The 13,170-nt window shown below is 42.9% G+C and overlaps 4 non-coding genes and 1 pseudogene across 4 annotated transcripts; 3 read left to right on the top strand and 2 right to left on the bottom strand.

The window, feature by feature from the left end:
• Positions 1 to 2,180: 2,180 nt before the first annotated feature.
• Positions 2,181 to 2,253, bottom strand: TRNAM-CAU (transfer RNA methionine (anticodon CAU)). Its single transcript has one exon. It is a non-coding gene; the product is annotated as a tRNA-Met (tRNA).
• An 849-nt stretch (positions 2,254 to 3,102) lies between these two features.
• Positions 3,103 to 3,184, top strand: TRNAL-AAG (transfer RNA leucine (anticodon AAG)). Its single transcript has one exon. It is a non-coding gene; the product is annotated as a tRNA-Leu (tRNA).
• Positions 3,185 to 6,913: 3,729 nt separating this feature from the next.
• On the top strand, positions 6,914 to 6,985 carry TRNAQ-CUG (transfer RNA glutamine (anticodon CUG)). Its single transcript has one exon. It is a non-coding gene; the product is annotated as a tRNA-Gln (tRNA).
• Positions 6,986 to 7,426: 441 nt separating this feature from the next.
• Positions 7,427 to 7,541, bottom strand: TRNAL-CAA (transfer RNA leucine (anticodon CAA)). The gene is made up of 2 exons: positions 7,504 to 7,541; positions 7,427 to 7,472 (listed from the first exon to the last, which is right to left on the bottom strand). It is a non-coding gene; the product is annotated as a tRNA-Leu (tRNA).
• A 276-nt stretch (positions 7,542 to 7,817) lies between these two features.
• Positions 7,818 to 8,645, top strand: LOC137232872 (ubiquitin-like FUBI-ribosomal protein eS30 fusion protein; annotated as a pseudogene).
• Positions 8,646 to 13,170: the final 4,525 nt, after the last annotated feature.

Here is a 13,170-nt window from a genome sequence, read left to right as displayed (position 1 = left end):
AAACAGAAAGGCAGGGACAGATGAGAGACAGACAGGCTCAGAGGTTACGGCTAGGAGTGCAGAGTACAAACTTCATCCTTGCAGCAATATAAAGTCACTGGGGATTTTAAGCAGAGAGGAGCAACATGGTCAGAGATGATTTCAAAAAGATTATGTTGGTTTCATGTAAAGAAATGTGTCAGCGTGAGGCAAGAGATGATAGGAAAACACAAATTAGGTTACTGTGTAGCCATGTAGACTTGACCTACTGACTATTTGGCAGTGTTGGGGAATGGTGCAGAGACTGGGAACATTTGGAAAGAAGCAGAAGACTTGGGCCCAGACTCTTCCTGGGCACCTAGAGAGGAAGTGGTGTCAAACTAATTCATTTCTCTCAGTAGGGCATTGCCTTAATAAACCCTTTACTTGGAAAGGCAGCAATAAAGCAGAATAAGAAAGGGCACTTTGGATCTTTTGAGAATTCTTTGGAAAGCATGGAGTGTTTGCTCCGTTCTTGATCTGACTTGTGGATACCTGAGGGTACTGCTGCCAGTTCTGATCAGCAGGCAATCCGTGAGTGATCAGACAAAAAAAGGAGAATCTTGGGAGGAAGTGACCTTCCCCACAATAGTCAATATGAGATAACTGGATATGTGCAGAGGGGTTCCAAAAACTTGTTCAGCTGATTGCATTCAGATCTGATCTCCTGAGCTTGCTGTTAAAAATTCAGATTTGCAGTCTACCATGTCCCACTCAAACATAGTAAAGTCCATGAGATCAGGAGCAATTTCTGTTGTGTACAGTGTGGTATCCCTAGCCCCTATGTATCAGTCAAGGTCTAGTTCAGAAACAACACCAGGTATTTCAACTGAGAACACTGTGGTAACCCAGAGATAATAACTATGGAAAGTAGTTACCACCTTCTAGGGAGGAGGGGAAAAACGGGTAGGGGTTGGGCCTCTGAGGAAGAGCACAAAGAGAATGGTGGTTGGAATCAACTACCATTGTTGGAGCATCCCTGACTGGAATAGCAAAATTCAGAAGACAGTTCCTCTTCTCTTCTCCTGCCTCCCCGGCTCCTTCTAGTTCCTCTTATTGACAGAACCTAAGAGAAAGCCAACTGACAAAGTTTTAGATATGTAATTTGCAGATGGCCAGAGCCAACATCACAGAAGAGAGTGAATTTGAAGCTGAGCGGGAATGGATTAATAGTAAGGGACACAGCTTTGAACAGTGCTTGGCACATAGTAGGTGCTCAATAAATATCTGTTCAATACCTCCCACTCAACAAGCTGAGATGTTAAGAGCTGGATATTAAATATCAATCTTGCTTTTTTAAAATTAATTTTTATTGGAGTATAGTTGCTTTAAAATGTTATGTTAGTTTCCACTGTACAGCAAGGTGAATCAGCTATACATATACATATATTCTCTCTTTTTTGGATTTTCTTCCCGTTTAGGTCACCACAGAGCACTGAGTTCCCTGTGCTATACAGTAGGTTCTCATTAGTTACCTATTTTATACATAGTAGTGTATATATATCAATCCCAAGCTCCCAGTTCATCCCACCCTCCCTTCCCCCCTTGGTATCTATACGTTTGTTCTCTGTGTCCTTATTTCTGCTTTGATTCTTGCTTGTTTTTATTTGAGCCAGGTGCTTATCCTGTCTCTCTAAATATCACTTCTTCTTTCTTCGTTTCCTGTTTCTCTTGTTACTCTTTCCTATATTTTGCAGTTTGGATGACCTAGAGACGCAGTCAAGAACACTGGAAGCAGGAAAAGAAGTCCAATGCAGAGACTGAAGGGGGGGAAATGTTTTCTTTTTCATGTAGGATGGCGTTTGTGATCTGGTGGTAATTCCAGAAGAATGGCAGAAGATAATCAATAATTAATAGAAATGTTTTGCACATCATACTACATCTTCCACATCCCCAGTGTAACCCTCCATCCCCTTCTCCCTCTCAACCAGTAAGTTTCTTGACCTTAATGTTTTTGTAACAAGTCAGTCTAAAAGTCTCCTAGCTCCATCTACAATTGGTATAAAAATACTTTTGGAGTATTTAATCTTACTGAAAATTACTATTTTGTATCTGAACAGTACATGGTTCTGTTAAACAAAAAAATTCTCGTTTAGTTTCATCAAAGCAATTTCCTCCGAATTTTCCTTTTTTTGTACGCAAACGGAAGAAAAACTTGACGTTGCCCCCTCTGAGGTTCGAACTCAGGACCTTCAGATTATGAGACTGACGCGCTGCCTACTGCGCTAAGGAGGCAACTGCGACTGCTACTTCTACAACACATCTACCAACTTTATTAAAGGAATCATTTTTAGAATTCTCTGAATCACAGTGTTTCAAAGGAAGGCGGAACCATGGTTTAATTCGCCTCTAAAATATTCGAAGTTTGGATGGCAAAGCGACACAGAACAAGGTAAGGGCTCGACTACCGGCCCAGCCCCGTTTCCCCTGCAAACTTTCCTGCGAAGACTTTAGGGGCGGTGAGGGCAACTGAGTGCGGACTTTGCAGAAGTTCTGCTCGGGTATGACCGGGGCCTGTGGAGATGGGCTACCTTCTGAAAGGCAAACAAGACTTAAATAACAAGGACCGTACTCTTTGCCTCCCTCGTGAGGTTCCATGGAGGAGCTTGGTCTCCTGAGATAGATGAAGGAGGGTGAGGAAGGGAGGGGGCCTCAAGATTCTTTCCTCATTTCTCCTTGGCGGCTCCCGGGCTCAAGCCAAACGCCCAGACTTGCTGACTCCTGAAGTCCGGGGGCTTACTCCCTGAAGTCCAAGTGGATCTGGAACCCACAGCATCCACTGGAACTGTCAGTCTGCGTGACTCCTTTTTCCTATGCTGATGACAGACGAGGCAGGAGCCTCCTCCCGCGCCACCTGCGCCGTCGCCGTTCACGGTGAACCTGGGAGCCATGAGAAAGCAAAGTGTCAGGGGTCAGGGGGTTCTCGGGTTGTGCTGGGAGTGGAGAGGGGAACGCTGGAGGAAGGGCCCGCGGAGACAGCTCAGAGTGGCGGGGGCACGGGTGAGGTGGGGGGGAGAGAAAAAGGACCTGAAACGGGCGCAGTTTGGGTCAGATGACATGTATGTAAAACCGCATCTTGTAGAAGGTAGCGTGGCCGAGCGGTCTAAGGCGCTGGATTAAGGCTCCAGTCTCTTCGGGGGCGTGGGTTCGAATCCCACCGCTGCCAGTGACCTTTTTCCCCTCACCGTTGTCTGAGTAGGTACTCTTTCATGTCCAATATACACAGTTCTCACAGGCTCCAAGTTCAGGTAGGTTCCTCTCCTACCACTTCTGCTTTTCCCAGAGGCCAGAGGTAACACCCATATGCACTGTCCCCCAAAACAGTGTTCATCACATGACAGGCCTTCAACTGATTATTTCAATTAACAAAAAGTTAATGAGCATCTACTCTGCGTGGTACTTACTCCGTTATTGTAGTTTCATCACCCAATAGTTTCGAACGTATAACAGACCTTCATTTAATTCATTCGTTTATGTAAAAAAAAAAAAGAAAAGAAAAGAAATCAGCTCCTACTATGTGTTACCTACTAGGTACTTAGGCCCCGTAGATACAGTTCTTACTTATTACCTTATTCAATAAATGGTGGAACAGTGAGTAGCTGTCAGTCTCCCTGAATCCACTTGCAACTGGAGACAGGTCCTGCCCGGCCGCGGTTCTCAGCATCCCCGAAGCCTTCTCATTTCACATTTTGAATCCTAATTATGCTGATCTGAGCTGTGGCGACTCTACGCAAGGCGCCTCGCCTTGCCACTCAACTGCCTCTCAGGTCACACGGTCTAGAGGCGCTTCCCCCCTCACTGCGCGCGTCTCTGCGTCTTCCATTGGGCGCCCTCAGTCTCTGCTCCAAGCAATTCTCTCTGCCCTCAAAGCTTCTTATCCTCTACACCTCAGCAAGGTAGTTGCTCTCTCCTGGAAGCCTCCCTTGATCTCTCCCTCCAGAATTACAATTAGGCACTGAGGATCCGGAAGGAAACAAAGGAGAGGGTCCCTGCCCTGGTGCAGTGTAGAGAAGACAAGCATTAGACGCATAAAGCCCCAAGATGATACAATTTCTACGGTAAAGAATGCAACTGAACTATGAATGACATTGTAGATATATAGTTACCAAAATAAAGGACAGTACAACAGTACAATGTATAGAAGAACACACTTCAATGTTTCCAGTGATAACAGTGTCAGAGGATAGGGAAGGGGGAGATTATAAATTCTACTTTAGGCACTTTTGTTTGAGTTGTTAGGATGAGTAGATATTTATTTCATAAGTCGAATAAGTGAATCCACGAGTCCACAAATGAATTGTTCAAAAAAATCCCAGTCTGATAAATACTGCGAAAGAGAAATGGAACATGCTGGGGAGCCTGTAGCAGGCCTCAGCTTAGCCATCCCTTCTTTGGCAGGCTTTCCTCATTGCTACCTGCCCTTAATTGGGTATTCCTGTTGGTATGCTTTGGCCATGCTCTGTTATCACTTGATCCATCACTTATTTTAGCATTTATCATAACTTTGGGAAATTTTTGTGTAATCATCTGCTTTTCCCCATGCGTCATAAGCTTTGTCAGATATAGAACCATATTTCTCTCACTTCCCCACATCATGAAAACTAAATAGATATTTGTAGTAAGTATCAGTGAATAAATATATAAATATATGAAAGAATATCTTTCTAATTGTGAAATGAGCAAGGTACACAGAGCTGAGGATCCCGGAAGACGTTGAGGTCTTCAGTTTGAGGTAGAGTCATGTGTTCTGAAGCCCCATTTCTACAGGACACTCCAGCTAAACTTGGTTCTTGACTCTGATTACGCCACACTGACTTGCTCTTTCTGGATTCAGCTCTGCTACCAGGTTACTGCAAATCATTCTTGCGCAGATTGCCAGGGATCACATTACTTCTGTATTGTGGGTCCCAGTCATCTCTTCCCCCAGTCATCCCCCTCAGCAGTCTTTGTTTGCATTCACCTTGCAATATTTATGAACCAACCATGAGCGATTCCAAGAAAAAAGTGTAGTCTTCTGAACTCCACACTCACAAATAAATAAACCAACCCACGGCCATCTGTACTATCTTCCAGCTCTATACTCCCTACCCTTTCCTGGGATATAAATGTGCTAAGACTGAAAAACATTCATTTATACCGCTTCTGCCTTGTCTATCCTCAGAGAGCAGTTTAAAGCTTATAACTGAATAGTGGGCTTTTGAGGTTCTGGTGTAATTTTAAAACCAATGGACATTTTTCTTTAAGAAATAAGCTTGTGGCTCATGGAATAAAAAATGTGCCACCTATACTGCGGAAGAAAGACTTGGTCCATTATTCAGCTGGATCTGAGATAACTTAGACCGTCTTTTAAGGCTAGGAGACTCAAGAAGATAGAACGGAGAGTTTATGTGCATGGAGGGAAGGAATAGACACTTAGGAGAACTCTATGGTGACCTGGCCAAAAGTCTTTGAATTTCACTGCTTCCCTCTCCACCTTCCAAAAGATATATGCACTTCAACCCATATTTATTGAGTAGCTATTTCTTGACAGGCACCTTGCTTGGATGGAGTTACAACAAAAGGATGAAAGCCAGAAAATGATTCAGGGATTCCTAAGCAATTCAGCCTTGGGAGACTACCAGAGGCACATGAAGAATGACTGGCCAGTAATTAATATTTAGACTGACTAAAGTAGTAATTTATACCTGAGTGTTTCTTCCAGTGATGCTACCTACATGTATGATCTCTTTATTATATGTTGTTCTTAACAGTTAAATAATCATGCTATGTTAATAAAGTTAAAGTTTAGAGAAATAAATGACTATACCCAGCACTATGACATCCTCTCTTGGCCATCCACATTCGAGGACATATTTGTGTGGCCATATGAACACTGGAATGTCCACCTGGGAGCTAGGACCTGGAAAGGAACCCCTCACCCCCAAAAAAGAAACAATCATGCCCTTTAGACTTGTCAGATTTAGCCTATGGAGAGAAGGAAAAAGAAACATTCAAAAAAGTCCAGCGCTGGGCTACCTGATTATTTATTCACTCGTTCGTTCATTCATGCATGCATTCATTCATTCCACCTTTCATCTAGGCATTCATACAACTAGCCATTGATTAAGCTTCTACTATGTACCAGACCTTAGGGTGTTAAAGAGGAATGAGAACCGGTCCTGCACTTAAGGCATCTCGGAGAGGGAGGACAGATTTTAAAATGGCAAGCCCATGATTACAGCTAAGCAGGAAGCACCAAGAAACTCCAAGTTGCTCTGGAGGCAAGTATCCTAGAATGAATAAGCGAAGCTGTAGAAAAAAGATGTTAATGTTTTTCTCCCTTTTGAACGACAAGATTAAAATCCAATTTGCCTTTGCGTGGGTCGGAAATGAAGGCAAAATCAAAACCTCCAGAGGTATCCATTTTCTTGGATCAGGATCCTGCCCTGACCCTGACATCAAGGGATAGAAATCTGGGAAGCAGGCTCGGTGGAAACAATCAGTGAAAGTCCCCTCCCACCCACCTCCCATCCTTGCTTTTGGCTTCTCCGTCGCCCTTCGGCTGAAAGAGCAGAGATTTTCCATCCCTCCAAAAAACGCCCCCGTAAATGAAAACAAACAACCAAATCAATTAGGAAGAAGAGGCAGAGCTTTCGGTTAAACTGGCACGTTTCATTTTAAATTGTTTTCCAAACATCTCTCTCATCAAAAAAATTTTTTTAATTAAACAGCACAAGGATAAAATAATTTTAAATGAAGTACAATCTATAACAATTTTGAATCACTATGTTGTATACCTGAAACGAATATAGTATTGTAAATCAACTATACCTCAATTGAAGAAAAAAAAAAAAAAACTAGAAAGCACAAGGAAAGAGATATCAGATGGACAGTGTAGAAACGTTGATGCAACAGGGGTTCCATGGTGTAATGGTTAGCACTCTGGACTCTGAATCCAGCGATCCGAGTTCAAATCTCGGTGGAACCTTTACTTTTCTTTTCACAACCCAATCCTGTAACAGACTGAACCACGCTGCTTTCAATTTCCGCACTTTAATTTTTGATGGGTTCGGGCAGTGAGAAAGGACATGAGACTACGATCCTAATGGCCCGTGAGCTCAGGAGCAGCCTATAATCACCGAGTCTGTGTACATGTCTTTCTGTTCCCACCAGACTCATTTTTCTCCCAGGACTCCCCAGGGTTAACGAGCGTTTAGTAAAAGCGCCTTTAATGAACAAACCAGAGTGCAGAGCAAAACGTGATCCGTGATAAGTAGCAACCAAAACGGAAAAGAAAGAGTCTTTCTTTTCCTAATTGAGGGTCCGTCGTTAGGACTGTAAAAGGGAAAGTAGAGAGAAGAATGAATGGAAACAAAAAATGGCTGAGAAAGTGGTAGTGGTTGCTTTTAGAGCAGGAGGAAAAACAGTCTGTCAGAAGTGGGATTCGAACCCACGCCCCCATTCGGGGACCAGAAACCTCTCTGGAAGGAAGCTTGAAGATTACAGCTTGAGTCTGGCGCCTTAGACCACTCGGCCATCCTGACAGCCCAGCGCCTCTATCCCAAATGAGTAAAATCTGCAATTGTGATGAAAGTGCACTCACCAAGGGCTGTTAAATTCTTTTGCAGTCTAGGGTTTATCCGAAAAAATGGGAATGTAAATCCTTAAAAATTAACTGAACCTTCTTTCTCAGTAGAGCCAGCAACTTTGACTGAACTCGCGAGGCTTTCCTCTCAGTCCGGGCTATAATTTGGCATTTCTCTCCTCTCCCTTCTTTCTGCCGTTCCCTGCAAGCCCCGGGGCACTGTGGCTCAAGGATCCTAACAACCCGGAACCGACCCCCGACTGGACAAGAGAGAACTCCCTTTATTCATTCCCAGAAAGGACACAGAGCACGGGCTCTGTTCCCGAGAAGATGCCTGGCAAACCAACCGAACTGGCGGGAGCTCAGCGGGGAAGTGAGCGAGCCAGTGTAGACCTGGGGAGAAAACCGGCGAGTTAGTATAGACCAAAAAGGGGCATGGTGAGTGCGGTTTAGGGGCCTAGAGCATGAAGACTGGATGTGGATGTGAGTTGCAGAAAGTAGTAACCAAAAAAAAAAAAAAAGTTGATGAAGTGGAATTAATCAAAACTAAAAACTTCTGTTCATCAAAAAGCGCCATTAAAGCTCTTTCTTCACGACTCCATCTTCGCGGTAGTGGCAGTGGTGCCCACGGTTCAGTGGCCGACATGCAGTTCTGTGTCTTCGCCCAGGAGCTACACACTCTCGAGGTGACGGGTCAGGAGACAGTCGCCCAAATCAAGGCTCATGTAGCTTCCCTGGAGGGCATCCCTCAAGTCGTGCTCCTGGCAGGAGCATCCTCATCCTGGAGGATGATGCTACCGTGGGTCAGTGTGGGGTGGAGGCTCTGAGCACTCTGGAAGTAGCCAGCCACGTGCTTAGAGGTGAAGTCCACGGTTCCCTGGCCGGTGCTGGGAAAGTAAGAGGTCAGACTCCCAAGGTGGCCAAACAGGAGAAAAAGAAGATGGGCCGGGCCAAGAGGTGTATGCAGTACAACTAGGGCTTTGTAAATATTGTGCTCACCTTTCGCACGAAGAAAGGCCCCAATACCAACGCTCAAGTCCTTTGTAATCCGGGCTTTCTCTAGTAAAGTCACTTAGCCCAATCAAACAACTACAACAACAACAACAAACACCATTAAAAACGTGTACAGGAAAGGCCCTGTGAGAACACAGAGACAAGGTGGCTGTCTGTACGTCAAAGAGAGAGGCTTCAGGAGAAACCACCCCTGCTGACACCTTGACCTTGGACTTCCAGTCTCCAGAAAATATACCGAAAAAATTAATTTGTGTTGTTTGAGCCACACAGCCTCGTCTTTTGTTATGGCAGCCAGAGCAGACTAATACAAATGTCTTCCATGGTGGCTGAGGACTCTTAAGAGTCCAAGGCAGAAGATGTCAGTCCTCTTGTAGGCCAGGCCCAGCATCAGTGTAGAATCATTCTGCCATACTCTCTTGGTCAGAGCATTCTAGGCAAGTCCAGATTCAAGGCAAGAATAAGTTGTACCTCTCAATGATGCATGTCACATGCATATGGAGAGGAAGGAAACTGATGGTGACCATGCTGGAAGTAGCTACCATCCCTGCCCCCACCTAGCCCCAGTGGCCTGGAAACTTCATAAGGGCAGGAAGCAGAGGGTATTTACCAGGCACCCTCCGCTCATATCAAAGTGCTGGTATTCAACGAAATCCCCCAAACCCTTGTTGTTTGAAAGAATGGGTCAGATTAGCTTTTCCCCCCACTGTCTCCAAAGATTTTATCCTCAGGAAATGGAAGACAGTTAAATGTCAGTAAGCTACTTGCCAATTCAAAAAGAAATAATATTCAGGGAATTCCCTGGCAGTCCAGTGGTTAGGACTTGGTGCTTTCACTGCTGGGGCCCAGTTTGATCCCTGGTCTTGGAATTAAGATCCTGCAAGTCGCACGGTGCAGCCAAGAAAAAAAAATTTTAATGACTAAAGATAATCACATTTTTCAGTGACAGCATTACCTGAGTATGCCTTGAATTCTTCTATCCTGTATCGTGTCTTAGATTGCTCTTTAATCTAGGACACTTTACACTGGTCACTAAAGTAATAACCTACACCAGGGAATGTTGTTATGAGAATTAAACGAACTCAGCAATACTGGTATCTGATTAAACAAAAAAGGTTGTCTAGCAGAGACCTGGGTCAGATAGAGAGGCCACTTACTGTAGTGGTTAGAGCTTAGACTCTGGAGCCAGTCTACCTGGATTCTAGTCTTGGCTCTGTCTTTCACTGACTCTGTGACCTTAGACAATTTAGTTAACAATTTCCCCAGCCATAAAATAGAGATCATGATACTAGCACTACCTTGTAGGATCTAGAAAGATTTTGTGCTTTAATGAACAGAGCCCAGTATATACTAGCTTCTAAATAGGTACTTACTAAATGAAACACCCATCTCTCCTTCTCCATCAACCTGAAGGAATAAGAGGAAGAATATGCAAATCAATCATTCTTAAAAGTTTCCTGATTTTTTCCCTCTCCTCTTTATTCTCAGTCCTCCTTTAGATCCATAGTAGTCCATCCTGAGAGTTTTCCCTATGGGTTCTGTTTCAGTGGGGTTGCTGGGAGCTGGTCAGAAAACTACAGAGCCACACCTGTTCAGAAGGAGATCTCTTCCCAAAGTGCAAGCAAATTCCTCTCCTTTATCAGACGTCTTACTCTCTCTCTCTGCTTCCTGCTCACTTCATGACTGCACACCTCTTAATTTCTCTGTTTTAAGATGACTCTCTCCTCCTTGCCTGTTTCAGCTTCATTCTCCATAGAAATAGCTGAGAATGGCACTGAGTATCCTGATTTTTTTCCTGCTTACCTGCCCATTCCTGTGTTTCTATTAGCTCTTACCCCACTAATGTCCTCTTGTGTCATTATTGCAATAGCCCCCAAATCGATCCTCCTGGTTGGTATTGCCTTTACTATGGCTTGCACCATCAATACGTCACTCCTATGCTCACAAAGCTTCAATGGAACCTCCCTCCTATAAGGGTTGAGGACGCAGAGTCTGTCCTCCACAAGCAATTTTATCGCCATTGCTTTGTTTTCATGAATTTATGTAGCCAAATTTATCAGCACTGCCTGTCCAAATTTTCTTCCACGTAGTCACTCCTAAACTTATTCCAAAACAGATTCTCTCACGGCTTGTCAATATCCTCCCAATAGTTTACTTATTAATGTTCTTATAGGTGCCACAAAGGATTTGAGGTAGTTGAAAAGAGTATTAACCATACAATAAAGTATTAGAGTTTTAAACTTTGAAAGAAAAAAAATGTCCGAGAGCATATGCCTTGAGTTCTTTGCTTGTAACCCTTTGTAGTCTCTTGCCTAGCTCTCTATAACTACCCCTCCTTTTTGGTAACTTTTAAATTATCTGTACTGTATTTTCTGCTAACAAAATAATATGTGCTTTTAGTAAAAAAAAATAATAATATGTGCTTTTAGTAAAACTAAAATATGTATTGCAGAAATGTATAACCTAAAAAGTAGGGAATTCCCTGGTGGTCCATTGGTTAGGACTCCCTAAGATTCCACAAGCCACATGGCGCAGCCAAAAAAAAAAAACCTAGACAGTAAAAAAGTCACTCATAATCTATCCTCTCCTCCCAGTCTTTCCAGCACACCACACACTTATTAGTTTTGTTTATATTCCTCTGGTATTGTTTCAGTATTTACATTAGTATATTATTATTTTACAAAAAATTAATTTATTCTACATAACGTACTGCAACTTGTTTTAACGTGACAACATAAGTTGGATATCTTTTCACATCAGTATACACATTTGTTAAAATGACATATAATGACAATAACATTGTAGCATGTACCATATTTTTTAAATTAATTTTTTGGACAATTTTTTTCTTTGCTGTTTTCTTTATAACAACTTTGCATCTCACCCCTTGTTTTTCTCACATAGTCTCAACTAGACCAATACCTAGATTTGAATAGTAAATATATTTTAAAATAGCAAGATAAATGCTGTCTTAGAATGGAAAATTTCAGAAGATGTGGAATGAACAGACCACTATCTCAAAATGAGATACTTTATGCTTTTTTACTGTTAAAAGAAATTTCAGACCTTATTTATAAATGAGCCAATATTCCTCAAAATCAAAAAGTAAATTTCTGAAACAAAAGTCATTCTTCTGATCAAGCAAAACCATTTTAAATATTTAAAATTTAAAACAGAATATCCATTTCTCTGTGCAGAAAAAAGTAATTTAAATACTTGAGAATTCACTTGTGTCCTTATTTCTTAATTAGTTTGTTTTGCATAATTAAGGCATGCACATGGTATAAACTTCAAAAGGTAGAAAAGATCCACCCACTTTTCACCCCAAAGCAGAAAGGCCTCCATATTACTGGGAGTCCTTTGATCACTTCTCTCCAGCGTTCTTTAATTGTGGATGTAGTGATACCCTCCATTTTGCTTTCTGCATCCCCCTCCCCAGCCATCCATCATCTCCAAGTCAATGAGAGAGCAAAAAACAGCAAGACGCTGAAAAGGAAGGGAATATGGTGTTTCCTACTTCGTCTCCTTTCACAAGCTACCCTGAAATGCTCTTCCAAGCTGGGATAAAATGAATGACGAACAGCAGGCTTTTACTTATACTAATGATGAAATAAAATTCATATTTTATGGCAAGACAAGAAAAATGTAAACATAAAACTTTTCTCTGCCTGTTTGGGCCTCCTCCCTCCCCTTTAGTGTATATAGTGCATCTGCATTAACCAGACCTCCTCAGGAGGTAACATTCCTTCTTAATCTTGTAAAGGCTCAAGATGACCCTCTACTCGCTTTGTACATGCAGATCTGGATTATGTAAACTGTCAGTATGTCATCTGATGTATAACTCTTTGTCTCAAAAATGTATATAACTGTACTTTGACCTCTAACCGGTGGTCCTCAGAGCTTTCTGAGAGACTCTGGGGTTATAATCTTCAGGTTGGCTCAAATAAAATTTTCTATTGCTTTCTTAGATTGACTATTAACTTTTTGTCAACACTAAGTTTGAGACAGTTCTAATATTATTATTATTATTTATTATTATTATTAATTTTTTTGCGGTACGCGGGCCTCTCACTGTTGTGGCCTCTCCCGTTGCTGAGCACAGGCTCTGGAGGCAAAGGCTCAGCGGCCGTGGCTCACGGGCCTAGCCGCTCCGCGGCATGTGGGATCTTCCCGGACCGGGGCACGAAACAGTGTCTCCTGCATTGGCAGGCTGACTCTCAACCACTGCGCTGCCAGGGAAGCCCCAACTCTAATATTTTTATGAAGGTTTTATCATCCTGCGTTCTTGGTATTTGTGTAGTCAGGAATTTGGCCTCATCTAAAGAGACGTCTGGCCTTTGTCTTCTTCTGGGAGGTAACTTCTAAACACTAGGAATTTCCCTAGTGATAGGAGTATTATTCCTGGTGGTCCCCTCAGAACACAACTGAGAGTTTAGCTCATGAGATGACTCAGCATGGGGCATACACATACTTCTCAGGTCTGTTTCACAGGGACTTTTGGCTTTTGACTGAGGGAAGATGTTGGAAAATGAAGGACAGAGGGAAAGGATGAGGGCCAAGGAGGGTTTGGCCCTGGC

The sequence above is a fragment of the Pseudorca crassidens genome, chromosome 10 (genome assembly GCF_039906515.1).
Source record: "Pseudorca crassidens isolate mPseCra1 chromosome 10, mPseCra1.hap1, whole genome shotgun sequence".
In the NCBI taxonomy this organism is placed as follows: domain Eukaryota; kingdom Metazoa; phylum Chordata; class Mammalia; order Artiodactyla; family Delphinidae; genus Pseudorca; species Pseudorca crassidens.
The sequence above is the reverse complement of the archived record's forward strand: the minus strand, read 5'-3'. Positions and strand labels throughout refer to the sequence as shown.